General features: G+C 46.3%; 1 pseudogene; it reads left to right on the top strand.

Annotated features, from left to right (window-relative positions):
* LOC115145387 (desmoplakin-B-like) overlaps positions 1-20,590 on the top strand; it is a 46,580-nt pseudogene that overhangs the window by 7,465 nt on the left and 18,525 nt on the right.

The following is a 20,590-nucleotide window of genomic DNA, read 5'->3' as shown; positions in this document are numbered from 1 at the left end:
GAATGAGGGGAACAGTATCTAAGAATGAGGGGAACAGTATCTAAGAATGAGGGGACCAGTATCTGAGAATGAGGGGAACAGTATCTGAGAATGAGGGGACCAGTATCTGAGAATGAGGGGAACAGTATCTAAGAATGAGGGAACAGTATCTAAGAATGAGGGGGACCAATATCTGAGAATGGGGACCAGTATCTGAGAATGAGGGGAGCAGTATCTGAGAATGAGGGGAGCAGTATCTGAGAATGAGGGAGCAGTATCTGAGAATGAGGGGAACAGTATCTGAGAATGAGGGGAGCATTATCTGAGAATGAGGGGAGCAGTATCTGAGAATGAGGGGAGCAGTATCTGAGAATGAGGGGACCAGTATCTGAGAATGAGGGGAGCAGTATCTGAGAATGAGGGGAACAGTATCTGAGAATGAGGGGAGCAGTATCTGAGAATGAGGAGAGCAGTATCTGAGAATGAGGGGAACAGTATCTGAGAATGAGGGGAACAGTATCTGAGAATGAGGTGAGCAGTATCTGAGAATGAGGGGACCAGTATCTGAGAATGCAACAGAAACGGACATATTTGATATGCGTCTACCTCTGACTTAAACTGCTCCAGGCTAAACCCTGTTACATGCAGGTCCTAGGCCTCAGGCAGCCTATAACGCAACAGCAACAACACAACCGGTTTGCAAAATATTATTTGATCGATTTTTGGTGTAAGCCTGTTGAATGTGAACTCTGCATGGACTGGTACCCTAACATTGACCGGTTGGATTATAGGAAGATGTTGATTATAACCCTCCCCTCCATGTCTCCTACAGACAGTTCCCCCTCAGTGGCCTCCACCAGAAGGCGTACATCCTGCAGGGCCAGTGTCAGGACAACCTGAGGAAAGCAGAACACTACCTACAGGCTGTGAGTCACTACCCACCGTAGATATATAACAACAGTGTTCTGTTTCATTCTGTACTACCTACAGTCTAGCTTTGGTCATGATTTTAGTCTAAGTACACTTAGTCTCATGTCTGGCAACAGTAAATGTAATCAGACACTCTGACTAAGACATGTACTGCACCTATAGATTGAGGTATGAACGCTGAGATTACTATACCAGTCCTGCAACCAAGCCCCCCTTGACTTGCTTTAGGGGAATTGTGGTGTGTTAGTACAAGTAGGCCTATGCATTTAATCAGCAAAGGAACATGACTGTTAGGTTTCTTCAAGGGATACTGCGAGATTTTCCATTTCGGCATTTGCCTCGTTACCCAGGATCAGAAGAACTCGAGGACGTCATTTGCATGTCTCTACGTGCAGCATTGAAAGAAGTTACAGGTCGTTTTGTGAGCTAACGCTAACTAGAGTTAGCAAAATGACTGGGACGTCTACCGGTACAGCTAGTATGGCCAAAGTCTCACGCTATCCCTTTAAATGTCAGGTCTATTATCTTATAATAATGAGGTGATCCATAACAGGTCATTAGACTGGACACACTCACTCTGATGACGAGTCCTCACAACTGTGTGTCTGTGGTTGGCTGAGGCATTTGTGAAATATGCTCTGTCAGGCTCTGACTCCGCCCTTCCGCTTCATGCGCGCAAAAGATCTTAAAACCGCTTTTAAATACGTTCAGCCTGTCAAGCCACGTCTTGTCAGATTATATTTCTCACTCACTGTCTCTACCATATTTAGTTCAGCATGTTCGTTACATGTCGACTCAGCATGTGTGTGCGTTTTGGTCACGCATGAAGTGAAAACAAGAAGTGCATCTCAGCGTGTGTCTGGCACACAGTCAGCAGTAAACCCAGGAATTATCTTTAAACACACACCAACAATGAAAACAAACCCAGGGAAAGTGTTCATTTGGCCGTGACCTGTCACAGAATGTAGTCTTTTAACTATTAAAGTACACTACTGTACCAACAGTCAGTTAGCCTACAGATAGAAGCTATCTGGACAGAAAGATCATGCATGGCATCCTCATGATCTATACATTATGGTCCTATCTTTGACTGGGTCTTGAACTGAAGGATTTACCTGACTGAATATGGTCTACCGTATTCCCGTTTGAGAAACCCAGAACTGCAAGTTGAGGCTAGACTGAACCTGATGTACAAAGTCATAACGTGTGTCTGACATTTCCCCGTGTGTCCTGCAGGGCAGCGATTCTGGGCGCGGCACAGTGGAGGCAGATCACTACATGGCCCTGGCCAGAGAGACCTTAGAGCAGCTGAAGGCCTGTGCTCTGGACCTCAGACAGATGGGACAACCCAATGACAGCGTGGTCCGAAGGTTAGACACACTATGAGATGACCACCACTACCGCATACAGATAAACCAATATCCATTCTCCTTGTTTCTCTCTCTATTCCCCGTTCCCTCTCACTGTTTGAGGTCAGACACACGCAAAACAGATGACTAATATTGCTCCGTACAATATACCTCTCTTTCCCTTTTTCCTCTACACTGTTAGGGTTTATTATTCCTCTACCCTGTTAGGGTTTATTATTCCTCTACCCTGTTAGGGTTTATTATTCCTCTACACTGTTAGGGTTTATTATTCCTCTACACTGTTAGGTTTATTATTCCTCTATTACCTCTACCCTTTTAGGGTTTATTATTCCTCTACACTGTTAGGTTTCTACCCTGTTAGGGTTTATTATTCCTCTCTGTTAGGGTTTATTATTCCTCTACACTGTTAGGGTTTACCCTGTTAGGGTTTATTATTCCTCTACACTGTTAGGTTTATTATTCCTCTACCCTGGGTTTATTATTCCTCTACCCTGTTAGGGTTTATTATTCCTCTATTCCTCTACCCTGTTAGGGTTTATTATTCTGTTAGGGTTTATTACTCTGTTAGGTTTATTATTCCTCTACCTGTTAGGGTTTATTATTCCTCTACCCTGTTAGGGTTTATTATTCCTCTACCCTGTTAGGTTTATTATTCCTCTACACTGTTAGGGTTTACCCTGTTAGGGTTTATTATTCCTCTACACTGTTAGGTTTATTATTCCTCTACACTGTTAGGGTTTATTATTCCTCTACCCTGTTAGGGTTTATTATTCCTCTACACTGTTAGGGTTTATTATTCCTGTTAGGGTTTATTCTACACTGTTAGGTTTATTATTCCTCTACACTGTTAGGGTTTATTATTCCTCTACCCTGTTAGGGTTTATTATTCCTCTACCCTGTTACTGTTAGGGTTTATTATTCCTCTACACTGTTAGGTTTAGGGGTTTATTTCCTCTCTGTTAGGGTTTATTATTCCCCTGTTAGGGTTTATTATTCCTCTACCCTGTTAGGGTTTATTATTCCTCTACACTGTTAGGGTTTCATTATTCCTCTACCACTGTTAGGGTTTATTATTCCTCTACACTGTTAGGGTTTATTATTCCTCTACACTGTTAGGGTTTATTATTCCTCTACACTGTTACTGTTAGGTTTATTATTCCTCTACCCTGTTTATTATTCCTTACTGGGTTTATTATTCCTCTACTACTGTTAGGGTTTATTATTCCCTCTACACTGTTAGGGTTTATTATTCCTCTACCTGTTAGGGTTTATTATTCCTCTACACTGTTAGGGTTTATTATTCCTCTACACTGTTAGGGTTTATTATTCCTCTACCCTGTTAGGGTTTATTATTCCTCTACCCTGTTAGGGTTTATTATTCCTCTACACTGTTAGGGTTTATTATTCATTATTCCTCTACACTGTTAGGGTTTATTATTCCTCTACACTGTTAGGGTTTATTATTCCTCTACACTGTTAGGGTTTATTATTCCTCTACCCTGTTGTTACACTGGGTTTATTATTCCTCTACTGTTAGGGTTTATTATTCCTCTACCCTGTTAGGGTTTATTATTCCTCTACCCTGTTAGGTTTATTATTCCTCTCTGTTAGGGTTTATTATTCCTCTACCCTGTTAGGGTTTATTATTCCTCTACACTGTTAGGTTACCCTGGGTTTATTATTCCTCTACCCTGTTAGGGTTTATTATTCCTCTACCTGTTAGGTTTATTATTCCTCTACACTGTTAGGGTTTATTATTCCTCTACACTGTTAGGGTTTATTATTCCTCTACACTGTTAGGGGTTTATTATTCCTCTACCCTGTTACTGGGTTTATTATTCCTCTATTCCTCCCTGTTAGGGTTTATTATTCCTCTCTATTCCTCTACACTGTTAGGGTTTATTATTCTCTACACTGTTAGGGTTTATTATTCCTCTACACTGTTAGGTTTATTATTCCTCTACACTGTTAGGGTTTATTATTCCTCTACACTGTTAGGGTTTATTATTCCTTACACTGTTAGGTTACTGGGTTTATTATTCCTCTACCCTGTTAGGGTTTATTATTCCTCTACACTGTTAGGGTTTATTATTCCTCTACCCTGTTAGGGTTTATTATTCCTCTACCCTGTTAGGGTTTATTATTCCTCTACACTGTTAGGGTTTATTATTCCTCTACCCTGTTAGGGTTTATTATTCCTCTACCCTGTTAGGGTTTATTATTCATTATTCCTCTACCCTGTTAGGGTTTATTATTCCTCTACACTGTTAGGGTTTATTATTCCTCTACACTAGGGTTTATTATTCCTTACACTGGGTTTATTATTCCTCTACACTGTTAGGTTTATTATTCCTTACACTGTTAGGTTTATTATTCCTCTACCCTGTTAGGGTTTATTATTCCTCTACACTGTTAGGGTTTATTATTCATTATTCCTCTACCCTGTTAGGGTTTATTATTCCTCTACACTGTTAGGGTTTATTATTCCTCTACCCTGTTAGGGTTTATTATTCCTCTACACTGTTAGGGTTTATTATTCCTCTACCCTGTTAGGGTTTATTATTCCTCTACACTGTTAGGGTTTATTATTCCTCTACACTGTTAGGGTTTATTATTCCTCTACACTGTTAGGGTTTATTATTCCTCTACCCTGTTAGGGTTTATTATTCCTCTACCCTGTTAGGGTTTATTATTCCTCTACCCTGTTAGGGTTTATTATTCCTCTACACTGTTAGGGTTTATTATTCCTCTACACTGTTAGGGTTTATTATTCCTCTACACTGTTAGGGTTTATTATTCCTCTACACTGTTAGGGTTTATTATTCATTATTCCTCTACACTGTTAGGGTTTATTATTCCTCTACACTGTTAGGGTTTATTATTCCTCTACCCTGTTAGGGTTTATTATTCCTCTACCCTGTTAGGGTTTATTATTCCTCTACCCTGTTAGGGTTTATTATTCATTATTCCTCTACCCTGTTAGGGTTTATTATTCCTCTACACTGTTAGGGTTTATTATTCCTCTACACTGTTAGGGTTTATTATTCCTCTACCCTGTTAGGGTTTATTATTCCTCTACCCTGTTAGGGTTTATTATTCTTCTTCTCCCTCTTCTCCCTCTTCCTCCTTCTCCCCCCCCCCCCTTCTCTCCCCCCTCCTCCCCCGCTCCCCCTTCTCTCCCCCTTCTCTCCTCTCCCCGCTCCCTTCTCCCCCGCTCCCCCTTTCTTCTTCTCCTCCCCCTCCCTCCCTCCCCCTTCTCCCCCTTCTTCCTCTACCCCTCCCCCTTCTCCCCGCTCCCCCTTCTCCATCCGCTCTCCCCTTCTCCCCCCGCTCCCCTTCTCCCCCACTCCCCCTTCTTCTCTTCCCCCCTCTCCCCTCCTCCTCCCCCTTCTCCCCCACTCCCCCTTCTCCCTCTCCCCCTCTCCCTCCCCCCGCCCCTCCCCTTCTCCCCCGCTCCCCCTTCTTCTCCCTCTCCCCCGCTCCCCCTTCTCCCCCGCTCCCCTTCTCCCTCCCCTTCCCCCTGCCCCTCCTTCTTCTCCTCTCTCCCGCCCCCCTTTCCCCCACTCCCCCTTCTTCTCCTCTCCCCTCTCTCCCCCTTCTCCCGCTCCCCTTCTTCTCCTCTCCCCTCCCCCTTCTCCCCCTCTGCTCCCCTTCCCTCTCCCCTTCTCCTCCCGCTCCCCCTCCCCATCCGCTCCCCTTCTTCTCCCTCTCCACCCCTCCCCTTGGCCCCCCTTCTTCTCCCTCTCCCCCTTCTCCCCCGCTCCCCCTTCTCTACCCGCCCCCTTCTTCTCCCTCTCCCCCTCTCCCCTTGGCCCCCGCTCCCCTTCTCCCCCGCTCCCCCTTCTCCCCGGTCCCCCATTCTCCCCTTCCCCCGCTCCCCCTTCTCCGCTCCCCCTTCTCCACCCGCTCCCCCTTCTCCCCCTGCTCCCCCTTCTCCTCCCACTCCCCCTACCCCCTCCATAGTGTGGAGATGTGTAGGGACCAGTTGACGGGAGTCCACATGGCCATAAACGGAACCATGCAGAGGCGGAGCCGGGGGAGCAGAGGGAGTGGCGCTTGGGAGGAAGCTGGGTGGAGCTTCAATGAGGCCATGGCCTGGATTGGACACCAGAAGGTAAGGAGAACCACACCCTACAGGACACATGTGTGTAGGAAGGCATATGCTACAGGATTGCATAATATTATTGATACCACCTGTTCCCCTTCAGATGAACTGCCTGCAGTCATATGTGTAATGCCAGGGCAGGAAAGCGTATGACACATATGAGTTACATATGATTTGCACAGCGTCAATGTTGTGTATTTGCAACCTGCCAGGAAGATGTCATATATATATATATATATATTTGTTTTTAGTATTTTTCAATACTCTATATGGACATTAACATATTACTTGTTGCATTTACTGGTAGATATATTTTTTTAGTGTGAGACACAAATGGTTCTGACAATGTGTTGCAAAACACCCCCAGTTCATATAGTATTAAAGTCATCATTTTGAAACACTTGAACCTTTGACACTTTTGGGAATCTTCTCCATTCCCCCACACTTACAGTGGCAAGAAAAAGTACGTGAACCCTTTGGAATTACCTGGACTTCTGCATAAATTGGTCATAAAATTTGTTCTGATCGTCATTTAAGTCACAACAATAGACAAACACAGTCTGCTTAAACTAATAACACACAAACAATTATACGTTTCCATGTCTTTATTGAACACACCGTGCAAACATTCACAGTGCAGGGTGGGAAAAGTATGTGAACCCTTGGATTTAATAACAGGTTGACCCTCCTTTGGCAGCAATAACCTCAAACAAATGTTTTCTTTTGTTGCGGATCAGACCTGCACAACGGTCATGAGGAATTTTGGACCATTCCTCTTTACAAAACTCTTTCAGTTCAGCAAGATTCTTGGGATGTCTGGTGTGAACCGCTCTCTTGAGGTCACAGCATCTCAATTGGGTTGAGGTCAGGACTCTGACTGGGTCTCTCCAGAAGGCGTATTTTCTTCTGTTGAAGCCATTCTGTTGTTGATTTACTTCTTTGTTTTAGGTCGTTGTCCTGTTGCATCACCCAACTTCTGTTGCGCTTCAATTGGCAGACAGATAACATTATTGTACTAAATGTCTTGATAAACTTGGAAATTCATTTTTCCATTGATCATTTATGTGTTATTGTCACACACAGTATTGTCTTAAAGTAACCCTTAACCCTCCCACTGCAATGTACAGTGCTCACAACCACCGGTGATGAAAGTCATCCTTGCCATTGAACACCTTCCACTGCCTGCTTTTTGCAAACTGGAGAACGAACAGAAAGGATAGAGCAGGCTGTGTTGGCGGTTATGCCTGCTTTGACACTTGTACACACATGCAGAAGTCACGCTGGAGGCTAGACGTAGTGTAACTGAATGTTAAGCATTGTACCAAGTAGAATACTTTGTACACACACACACTCATACTATGCACCCCCCCTTTGCACAAACCTAGGTGAAAGTTCTGGTGTTAGTGGCCCAGACTCCCTGTCTATTGGTGAATTCCTGACATACCACATTTTCTTCTTGGTTGGTTTTTAGTGTTAGGCTTAGAGGGTAAGGATACTCTATCACCACCTAGTGGCAGTGTTCTAGCATGGGAGCCTACTCCCTATGGTTGAGCTGTGTGTGAGTGTGTGTTGTGGTTGAGGGTGTATTTGTGTTATGGTTAAGGTGTGTGTTGTGGTTGAGCTGTGTGTGTGTGTGTGTGTGTGTGTGTGTGTGTTGTGGTTAAGATGTGTATTTGTGTTAAGGTTAAGGTGTGTGTTGTGGTTGTGAGGCTCCACAGGTAGTATCACATTTTCATTTCATTTCATTACAGTCCCAACGGTGTGATTTGTTTGATCGTAGCTAGCTACATAGCTAGCTACATAGCCGTCTTTGTTTCAAAGATAATTGTGTAGTCTAGAGCGATTTTCTAGGTTAGCTAGCCAGCTATTGTCGTTCTTTTAACGCAACGTAACGTAATCAACACTGCTAGCTAGCCAGCTAGCCCCCGAATAGCAGCATTGTAGAAACTTTACACTCAACGGAACGACTTGATTAGTGTAGTGTCAACAACGCAGCCACTGCCAGCTAGCCTACAAAGTCAACAACGCAGCCACTGCCAGCTAGCCTACCTCAGCAGTACTGTATCATTTTAATCATTTTAGTCAATTAGATTCTTGCTACGTAAGCTTAACTTTCTGAACATTCGAGACGTGTAGTCCACTTGTCATTCCAATCTCCTTTGCATTAGCGTAGCCTCTTCTCTAGCCTGTCAACTATGTGTCTGTCTATCCATGTTCTCTCCTCTCTGCACAGACCATACAAACGCTCCACACCGCGTGGCCGCGGCCACCCTAATCTGGTGGTCCCAGCGCGCACGACCCACTTGGAGTTCCAGGTCTCCGGTAGCCTCTGGAACTGCCGATCTGCGGCCAACAAGGCAGAGTTCATCTCAGCCTATGCCTCCCTCCAGTCCCTCGACTTCTTTGCACTGACGGAAACATGGATCACCACAGACAACACCGCTACTCCTACTGCTCTCTCTTCGTCCGCCCACGTGTTCTCGCACACCCCGAGAGCTTCTGGTCAGCGGGGTGGTGGCACCGGGATCCTCATCTCTCCCAAGTGGTCATTCTCTCTTTCTCCCCTTACCCATCTGTCTATCGCCTCCTTTGAATTCCATGCTGTCACAGTTACCAGCCCTTTCAAGCTTAACATCCTTATCATTTATCGCCCTCCAGGTTCCCTCGGAGAGTTCATCAATGAGCTTGATGCCTTGATAAGCTCCTTTCCTGAGGACGGCTCACCTCTCACAGTTCTGGGCGACTTTAACCTCCCCACGTCTACCTTTGACTCATTCCTCTCTGCCTCCTTCTTTCCACTCCTCTCCTCTTTTGACCTCACCCTCTCACCTTCCCCCCTACTCACAAGGCAGGCAATACGCTCGACCTCATCTTTACTAGATGCTGTTCTTCCACTAACCTCATTGCAACTCCCTCCAAGTCTCCGACCACTACCTTGTATCCTTTTCCCTCTCGCTCTCATCCAACACTTCCCACACTGCCCCTACTCGGATGGTATCGCGCCGTCCCAACCTTCGCTCTCTCTCCCCGCTACTCTCTCCTCTTCCATCCTATCATCTCTTCCCTCTGCTCAAACCTTCTCCAACCTATCTCCTGATTCTGCCTCCTCAACCCTCCTCTCCTCCCTTTCTGCATCCTTTGACTCTCTATGTCCCCTATCCTCCAGGCCGGCTCGGTCCTCCCCTCCCGCTCCGTGGCTCGACGACTCATTGCGAGCTCACAGAACAGGGCTCCGGGCAGCCGAGCGGAAATGGAGGAAAACTCGCCTCCCGGCGGACCTGGCATCCTTTCACTCCCTCCTCTCTACATTTTCCTCCTCTGTCTCTGCTGCTAAAGCCACTTTCTACCACTCTAAATTCCAAGCATCTGCCTCTAACCCTAGGAAGCTCTTTGCCACCTTCTCCTCCCTCCTGAATCCTCCTCCCCCTCCCCCTCCTCCCTCTCTGCCGATGACTTCGTCAACCATTTTGAAAAGAAGGTCGACGACATCCGATCCTCGTTTGCTAAGTCAAACGACACCGCTGGTTCTGCTCACACTGCCCTACCCTGTGCTCTGACCTCTTTCTCCCCTCTCTCCAGATGACATCTCGCGTCTTGTGACGGCCGGCCGCCCAACAACCTGCCCGCTTGACCCTATCCCTCCTCTCTTCTCCAGACCATTTCCGGTGACCTTCTCCCTTACCTCACCTCGCTCATCAACTCATCCCTGACCGCTGGCTACGTCCCTCCCGTCTTCAAGAGAGCGAGAGTTGCACCCCTTCTGAAAAAACCTACACTCGATCCCTCCGATGTCAACAACTACAGACCAGTATCCCTTCTTTCTTTTCTCTCCAAAACTCTTGAACGTGCCGTCCTTGGCCAGCTCTCCCGCTATCTCTCTCAGAATGACCTTCTTGATCCAAATCAGTCAGGTTTCAAGACTAGTCATTCAACTGAGACTGCTCTTCTCTGTATCACGGAGGCACTCCGCACTGCTAAAGCTAACTCTCTCTCCTCTGCTCTCATCCTTCTAGACCTATCGGCTGCCTTCGATACTGTGAACCATCAGATCCTCCTCTCCACCCTCTCCGAGTTGGGCATCTCCGGCGCGGCCCATGCTTGGATTGCGTCCTACCTGACAGGTCGCTCCTACCAGGTGGCGTGGCGAGAATTTGTCTCCTCACCACGCGCTCTCACCACTGGTGTCCCCCAGGGCTCTGTTCTAGGCCCTCTCCTATTCTCGCTATACACCAAGTCACTTGGCTCTGTCATAACCTCACATGGTCTCTCCTATCATTGCTATGCAGACGACACACAATTAATCTTCTCCTTTCCCCCCTCTGATGACCAGGTGGCGAATCGCATCTCTGCATGTCTGGCAGACATATCAGTGTGGATGACGGATCACCACCTCAAGCTGAACCTCGGCAAGACGGAGCTGCTCTTCCTCCCGGGAAGGACTGCCCGTTCCATGATCTCGCCATCACGGTTGACAACTCCATCGTGTCCTCCTCCCAGAGCGCTAAGAACCTTGGCGTGATCCTGGACAACACCCTGTCGTTCTCAACTAACATCAAGGTGGTGGCCCGTTCCTGTAGGTTCATGCTCTACAACATCCGCAGAGTACGACCCTGCCTCACACAGGAAGCGGCGCAGGTCCTAATCCAGGCACTTGTCATCTCCCGTCTGGATTACTGCAACTCGCTGTTGGCTGGGCTCCCTGCCTGTGCCATTAAACCCCTACAACTCATCCAGAACGCCGCAGCCCGTCTGGTGTTCAACCTTCCCAAGTTCTCTCACGTCACCCCGCTCCTCCGCTCTCTCCACTGGCTTCCAGTTGAAGCTCGCATCCGCTACAAGACCATGGTGCTTGCCTACGGAGCTGTGAGGGGAACGGCACCTCAGTACCTCCAGGCTCTGATCAGGCCCTACACCCAAACAAGGGCACTGTGTTCATCCACCTCTGGCCTGCTCGCCTCCCTACCACTGAGGAAGTACAGTTCCCGCTCAGCCCAGTCAAAACTGTTCGCTGCTCTGGCCCCCCAATGGTGGAACAAACTCCCTCACGACGCCAGGACAGCGGAGTCAATCACCACCTTCCGGAGACACCTGAAACCCCACCTCTTTAAGGAATACCTAGGATAGGATAAAGTAATCCTTCTCACCCCCTTAAAAGACTTAGATGCACTATTGTAAAGTGGCTGTTCCACTGGATGTCATAAGGTGAAAGCACCAATTTGTAAGTCGCTCTGGATAAGAGCGTCTGCTAAATGACTTAAATGTAAATGTAATGTAATGTATTTGAGATGCAGTTATAATGTATTTTAGATGTAGTTATAATGTATTTTAGATGCAGTTATAATGTGATCGTAATGTGTTTGTATTCCAGCATCTGATAGAGACCGCTCAGTGGGGAGATAACTCGGCAGACGTTGAACACCAGCTGATCAGCCACAGCAAGTTCCACAGCTCGATACAGAGAAGCCCCGAGGTGGACAAGGCCAAGGTTGAACTGGTGGGTACGCACATACACACACTCACACACACACACACATACACCTGTCACAAACACAGACACATACACACACTCACACACACACACATACACCTGTCACAAACACACACATACACACACACTCACACACACACACACATACACCTGTCACAAACACAGACACATACACACACACACACATACACCTGTCACAAACACACACATACACACACTCAAACACACACACATACACACACTCAGACACACACACATACACCTGTCACAAACACAGACACAGTTACTTTCACACTGTCTCTCATACAGATTCTATTTCTGGGAGTGTGTTTGTGTGTGATTCTCTCTCAGTGTTTGTGTGTTCCTCCCTACAGATTAAGAAAGGAGACAAGGCCAACCAGTATGCTCTGGATCAGGAATGGGACACGCTGCAGGTGACAGAGGCTCTGGGGAAAACACACACACACACCCCCCCTGCATTACTGTATAATACGGTTGTTGTACCATTATATCATCTTTCTTTCGGTTTGTGTTGTACTGAACATCTTTGTTTTCATTCGTCTGTCTATGTTAGTCGTGCCACAATGGATGTGTGACTTTATTGATTGTACCTAACTACTGATGAGTCTCACCACGTTTATCGCTCTGTCAGAGAATGTCTCATGGTCGTAGCGACCAGCTGAGGGAGATGCAGCAGATCATTGAGGCGATCAGTAGACAGATCATGTGGGTGAACGTGAGAGAGGAGGAGGAGCTGGTGTTCGACTGGGGGGACAAGAACATCGACCTCTACATCCCCAAGAAGCAGGAGAGCTACTCGGTAAGGACTGGGCCAACGGTTAAAGATCAAGCGTCAGAGGGGGAAGTGTCACAGTGGGAGGGTGGAGAGGCTAATCGATGATTCCCATAGAGGCAATACAGGCTGCCTGTATACATACATACAGGCATCCCACATGGAACCCTATTCCCTATATTTAGTGCACTACTTTTAACCAGGGCTCTGCACTAATGTAGGGAATAGGGTGACATTTGACATATTTAGTGCACTACTTTTAACCAGGGCTCTGCACTAATGTAGGGAATAGGGTGACATTTGACATATTTAGTGCACTACTTTTAACCAGGGCTCTGCACTAATGTAGGGAATAGGGTGACATTTGACATATTTAGTGCACTACTTTTAACCAGGGCTCTGCACTAATGTAGGGAATAGGGTGACATTTGACATATTTAGTGCACTACTTTTAACCAGGGCTCTGCACTAATGTAGGGAATAGGGTGCCATTTGGGACGCAGGCCAGCTGTAATTGTTCCTGTTCATTGGTGATGTTTGGCAGTCTCTAGTCCCGTGACGTCTAGTGTATTGTGTGTCTGTATATCATTATGTGTTGTTAATCTGTTTTGCATTATGTACCCTGGGGAAGTATAATGCCAATTGCCAAACCTCTGAGACTTGTGCAATGAAACCACATATCATTTTTTCAGTCCCAATGGGTCCCCAGGGCCAAACAGTCATTCTATCTCTCCAGTTTTTCCCTAACTGTGTTGTCTGTAAAACAGTGTTGTTTTTCTCTGTCAGAAACTGATGAGTGCCCTGGAGGAGAAGGATAAGGACCTGAATAAACTGAAGCTGAAAGTGGACAGCCTTCTGAAGAACCCCCACCCTGCCTCTGACAAGATCGAGGTTAGGAGATGTCTGTCTAGGAGAATATCTACTTGATTATTTGGATCACCATTAGCTGTTACAGTCGCAAAAGCTACTCTTCCTGGGGCCCATGATATCTAGCAATGTCTAGCAATGTCTAATTTGCTGGGATGGTTATTTTGAGATGAGTTCTCATCTTCCTTTCCTTTTATTCGTTCTTTAATCCCTCTATCCTTCTTTTTAAATTTCTTCCAGGCCTACATGGACACTCTGCAGACCCAGTGGAGCTGGCTCCTCCAGATCACCAAGTGTATCCATGTCCACCTGAAGGAGAATGCTGACTACAGCGAGTTCTTCAAGGAGGCCAATGAGATGTACAATAAGCTGCAGAAGGCGCATGAGAACATCCGTAAGAAGTTCACCAGCGACAGAAACACGCCCCTTGAAAACTTGCTGGAACTACTCAAAGGCCTGGAGGTAAGACCTGTACATCTTTGAAGGTACCACAGATATACTGTACAATGTTATATCTCAAACACCCAATTCTGCATATAGAGCACTACTTACAGACTGTACTATACACTCTTGGAAAAAAGGGTTCTTTGGCTGTCCCGATAAGATAACCATTTTTGATTCCAGGTAGAACCATTTTTGGGTTCCCTCTGTAGAAAGGGTTCTACATGGAACCCAAAGGGGTTCTTCCTGGAACAAAAGGTTCTACCTGCAACCAAAAAGGGTTCTTCAAAGAGTTCTCCAATGGGAGAAGGGACATATTTCTTCTAAGAGTGTAGTCACTCTGGTGAAGGACTAGTTCACTACGTGTGGAATAGGAAGTAATTTGTGAAGATAGAATAGAATTGCTCCCCCTTTCCTCTGGTAGGGATATTGACCTCTGACCCTTAACCTCCAACAGAAAGAGAAGGAGCGAATCATGGAGAATAAGAGGCAGGTGCAGCACCTGGTCAACAAGTCCAAGAGCATCGTGAGGCTCAGACCACGTAACCCTGAAGAGGAGAAGAGCTGTAGTCCTGTTATGGTACAGGCCCTGTGTGACTTCAAACAAGACCAGGTCCGAGACATGAACACACACACACACAAGCTCTCTCTCTTACATGCATCTAACATTGTGCATGTCCCTCTATAGAAGGTGATTCTGAAGGGCAACGAGGGCATACTGAAAGATAACTCCCAGCGCAGTAAGTGGCAGGTAACAGGACCAGGAGGACTGGACATGCTGGTGCCCTCTGTCTGTCTGCTGGTGCCACCACCCAACTCCCTTGGCATCAACCTGGCCAACAAGTAAGAACACACACATGAAGACACGCATTACGCACACACACACACACACACGCACACGCACACACACACACACACAATGTGAAAATTAAATCACCATCTGTGTTGTGTGGTCCATCAGGAATGAGCAGTACTATGAGGCCATCCTGTCTGTGTGGAATCAGCTCTACATCAACATCAAGAGTCTCATCTCCTGGCAGTACTATGTCCAGGCCCTCACACGTATCAACTCACTCACCGTCACCATGGTAAGTCTATAAGTCACTGCGGTAACCACCATCATTGTCACCACCATCATCTCCGTAAACACATCCTTGTAACTACTTAGATGACCACTAGCTCAAGTGTCAGGGTTGCGCTTTGCTTCACAGCCCACTGTTTACTTATACTAAGATTACAAAAAAAATACCTAAAAATGGTAATAACAATATATAACCTAAATAAGTATGCCCTTTGAAAAAAAATTGAACGATAACTGCATTATTGTGTCCTTTCAGCTGTCCCGTATGCGTCCTGAGGAGTACCGCAGCATCCTGAAGAGTCTGGAGGCACACTACTCCGAGTTCACCCACTGTTGCCATGGCTCCGAGATGTTCAAGGACGAGGACAAGCAGAGCATCGAGAGCCAGTACACTGGAGCCCATGCTCACTACGACCGCCTGCTGGTCCAGCTACCTGTTTACAGTGAGAAGATATACACCTGACTACTCTTGAGTGCATGTCAATAACCTAAATTGGATCTGTACCTCACAGTAAATGACACCAGCATTTCATCTCTCTGTCCCTAGCTGCACAACAGACCGGCAACGAGGAGAAGATCAAAGCAGAGGAGGAAGCCAGGATACTGGCGGCCGAGAAAGAGGAAGACAAGGTAGTGGGGACTAAGCAAGATCATGTGAAGAAGGTAGTGGTGAAGAAGAAGGTGGCGTCGGTGACATCACAGAGCCTGACGGAGCTGCACGAGCTCAGACTGAGACTGGAGGGGGCAGAGGCGGGGCTTACTCAGCACATCCACATCTGTCTGGCAGAGGATGGAGCACACGGCCTGAGGATCACACAGCTAGAGGTACTCACACACACACACACACACACACACACACACACACACACACACACACACACACACACACACACACAGATAGAATATACCTAGGAGTGTACTTTACTAGGACTACTACTGCGTATGTAGGTTTGGGTTTGTGCATGTGACTAAGTGTGTGTGTTTTCCCCAGTCTGTACAGCGAGACGTGGACTCTATCCGTGAGGAGTACCTGCGTCTAAATGAGCGTGTTCTGAAGGAACTGGAGAACATGACTGACTCTGACAAAGCCACGTTCCTACACAGCCAACTCGGCCTCATCAACGAGAGACTGGGCAGTCTGGACGAGTGCTTCGCAGCATACCTACAGAGGTAAACATTATACTGTAGTGTATGAGCATACACCCACAGCCAAGTTACCTTGCCAGTATACCCATAGTGGTGCTCTAATAACAGACAAACTCATCCATACACACTCACCACTCATTGCTCAAGTGTAACTAATTTATTTTGACAAATTCTCTCTCTCCATCTCTCTCTCATTCTTTGCATTTCTCCCCCTTCTTCTCTCTCTCTCTCTCCTCTGTCCTCCGCCCCTCTCTCCCTCCCAGGCTGCGGGCTCTAAGGGTCCTCCTGCAAAGTGTGTCCAGGGCTGAGGACATCATTAAGGTCCATGAGGCCAGACTGACAGAGAAGGAGACCACATCCTTGAATCCTGCAGAGGTGGGGGACTACAGGTCCACTCTGAAGGTAACAGTTACTGTATGACACACAAGCACAAAGAATGTGGGAATTGCGGTGCTGTCACATCAATTATTCAGCCTGTCAGTTAGCTGTATGTGGTACTTCTATGATACAACGGTCCGTTTTGTAAATTAGGGCCCAATGAAATCCGTGATGTGGAAAACGAGTACGGAATCCAGACATTAAAACGGAATTGAACAATTTATTTTTTATTTTATTGATGTAGCCCTAAGCGATGAAGCTAATGACACCCGTCTTCTGGCTTTCCAAAAAATGATCTCAATTAAATGTAAATGACAAAGTAGTCTCTGCCTGTCTGGCAGAATGATATAATGATTATTTGTATCAATCCAGTGGTGATTTGTTTAGCAAACTCTGTACTCACATGTGTGCTACAGAAACACTGCTCACCAAGCAAGTCTCTTGCTGGTGTGCACTTGAATTAAAGGGAATAATTTCTTAGATCTTTCCCACACCTCAAAAGTGCTCTCCTGATGTGGTTTAAGCACTGTTGTGAACTTAGAACATCCAATTTGATTGTTTTCCGTAAAACAAAAAAGAAGTGATTATTTGTTGTATTTTTTTTAATTAGGTGAGTTTATTAGTCACATGCACAGGGTCACTGATGTCATCTCAGGCTTAAGTGAAATGTTTATGCTCTGAGCTCCTACAGTGCAGGACAAGAAAAAGATGTGATGAGTCAAAAATAATAATAATATACTGTTTACACGTTTACAACTGTAGCAATGATAAATGTCCATTGGGGATGGGGGAGGGTAAGTGTCCATTTTGAGAAAACCTGAAAAGGGGAAAAATCTGAAACTTGGAAAAATAAAACTGAGAAAACGGAATTTGGGAAAAAACTAAACGGAATTTGCCAAAAAATAAAATAGATTTTATAGGGCTCTAGTAAATGTTTTGAAGTCTGTGAGTTTTGTGGTTATTTGGGTTCTCGGTATGTACTCTAAAAGGGACAGTTAACTTTCTGATTAAAATCTAGGTTGTTCTGTTGTGTGTGTGTGTGTGTGTAGAGTATGAGGGCGGAGCTGGAGGGGAAGAGGGCCGTCCTGGTCTCCATGGAGACGGAGCTGGGGAAGGCGGTCCACTGGAATGGCCAGGTGGGCAGAGCCTTCCACAGGTGTGACGTGGACCTGTCCATATACAGCGAACAGGTCAACCAGCTGTCTGACCGCTGGAGACGCCTCCAGAGCCAGCTAGACTCTAGGTATGGACCTGTCTTTACCTTATCTATCTACACCTTTTCGGTTCCTTAGCTGTTCCTTATCTCATTCTCACTACAGTAGACATACAATAGACATATCCCGAACCATGAAAAACAGCCCCAGACCATTATTCCTCCTCCACCAAGCTTTACAGTTGGCACAATGCATTGTGTAAGGTAGCGTTCTCCTGGCATCCACCAAACCCAGATTCATCCGTCGGACTGCCAGATGGTGAAGCGTGATTCATCACTCCAGAGAACACGTTTCCACTGCTCCAGAGTCCAATGGGGGCGAGCTTTACACACCTCCAGCCAACACTTAGCATTGCGCATTGTGACATTAGGATTGTGTGCGGCTGCTCGGCCATGGACACCCATTTCATGAAGCTCTTGATGAGTTTTTTTGTGCTAACGTTGCTTCCAGGGGCAGTTTGGAACTCGGTAGTGAGTGCTGCAACCGAGGACAAGCGATTTTTACACACTTTAGCACTTGAAGGTCCCGTTCTGTGATCTTATGTGGCCTACCACTTCGCGGCTGAGCCGTTGTTGCTCCAAGACGTTTCCACTTCACAAAAACAGCACTTGACCGGGGCAGCTCTAGCAGGGCAGAAATGTTACGAACTGACTTGTTGGAAAGGTGCCATCCTATGACGGTGCCACTTTGAAAGTCACTGAGCTCTTCAGTAAGGCCATTCTACTGCTAATGTTTGTCTATGTAGATTGCATGGCTGTGTGCTAGATTGTGTACACCTGTCAGCAACGGGTGTGGCTGAAGTAGCCGAATCCACTAATTTGAAGGGGTGTCCACATACTTTTGTAAATATAGTGTATATCTCACTCCGTAGTTTGATCTGTTTTGTTGTGTGTCGTCCCTCTGATTCTTGTTTACAGACTTCCTGTTTCTATTTACAAAAAACTGTATCTCGCTTCTCTCAGACTGCGGGACCTGGAGGGGTACCTCCATCTGCTCCAGCAGTACACAACCACGAGCTCAGTCCTCAGTGAGTGGATTTGTGCTACTCGTCAGAAACATGACGCGCTGCAGGCCACCAAGATAGATAGCATCACAGCCCTGGACGAACACCTCAACCAGCAGAAGGTTAATCAATTTTTTAAAACAGTCCAGTTGTTCAGTGTCTATTGGAGTCAATTTAACCCAACATCTGAATGTATGTGTCTGTCTAGGTGCTGAACTCTGAGATCAAGGGGAAGAGGGAGAGTGTGGTGAGTGTTCTTGGAGACACTGACGCCTGCGTCAACTCCATCAAGGTACAGACCATTTCTGACACATTATATCTAACAGTACCTGTCTGTTTTAACATTTCTGGGATGTAATAAAATATGTTTGTATTGTACATTTGTTTTAATGTGACTTTATGTTTTTAGGACTATGAGCTGGAGTTGGCCTCATACAGTGCTGGTCTGGAGACTCTACTAAACATCCCTATGAAGAGGACCATGCTACAATCTCCTTCTACTAAACTCACTGAGGAGGTAAACAGTAATCACAACATCCAGTCAACAAAGATACTTTTAAAATGTGTGTCTAAACTCAGCAAAAAAATAAACGTCCTCTCACTGTCAACTGCGTCTATTTTCAGCAAACTTAACATGTGTAAATATTTGTATTTACACAACAAGATTCAACAACTGAGACATGAACTGAACAATTTCCACAGACATGTGACTATCAGAAGTAGAATAATGTGTCCCTGAACAAAGGGGTGGTTCAAAATCAAAAGTAACAGTCAGTATCTGGTGTGGCCACCAGCTGCATTAAATACTGCAGTGCATCTCCTCCTCATGGACTGCACCAGATTTGCCAGTTCTTGCTCTGAGATGTTACCCCACTCTTCCACCAAGGCATCTGCAAGTTCCCGGACATTTCTGGGGGGAATGGCCCTAGCCCTCACGCTCCAATCCAAAAGGGCCCAGACTCTTCGCTGGCCATGGCAGAACACTGACATTCCTGTCTTGCAGGAAATCATGCACAGAACGAGCAGTATGGCTGGTGGCATTGTCATGCTGGAGGGTCATGTAAGGATGAGCCTGCAGGAAGGGTACCACATGAGGGAGGAGGATGTCTTCCCTGTAATGCACAGCTTTGAGATTGCCTGCAATGACAACAAACTCAGTCCGATGATGCTGTGACACACCGCCCCAGACCATGATGGACCCTCCACCTCCAAATTGATCCCGTTCCAGAGTACAGGCCTCGGTGTAACACTCATTCCTTCGAAGATAAACACAAATCCGACCATCACGCCTGGTGAGACAAAACCACGACTCGTCAGATAAGAGCACTTTTTGCTATTACTGTCTGATCCAGCGACGGTGGGTTTGTGCCCATAGGTGACGTTGTGCCGGTGATGTCTGGTGAGGACCTACCTTACAACAGGCCTACAAGCCCTCAATCCAGCCTCTCTCAGCCTATTGCGGACAGTCTGAGCACTGCTGGAGTGATTGTGCTTTCCTGGTGTAACTAGGACAATTGTTTCCGTTGTTTCTGCCATCCCTTACCTGTCCCGCAGGTGTGATGTTCGGATGTACCAATCCTGTGCAGGTGTTGTTACACGTGGTCTGCCACTGCGAGGACGATCAACTGTCCATCCTGTCTCCCTGTAGCTCTGTCTTAGGCGTCTCACAGTACGGACATTGCAATTTATTGCCCTGGCCACATCTGCAGTTCTCATGCCTCGTTGCAGCATGCCTAAGGCACGTTCACACAGATGAGCAGGGACCCTGGGCATCTTTCTTTTGGTGTTTTTCAGA

The sequence above is a fragment of the Oncorhynchus nerka genome, linkage group LG17 (assembly GCF_034236695.1).
Source record: "Oncorhynchus nerka isolate Pitt River linkage group LG17, Oner_Uvic_2.0, whole genome shotgun sequence".
NCBI classification, from domain to species: Eukaryota; Metazoa; Chordata; class Actinopteri; order Salmoniformes; family Salmonidae; genus Oncorhynchus; species Oncorhynchus nerka.
Note: the sequence above shows the minus strand (reverse complement) of the source record. Positions and strands in the feature narration are given on the sequence as shown.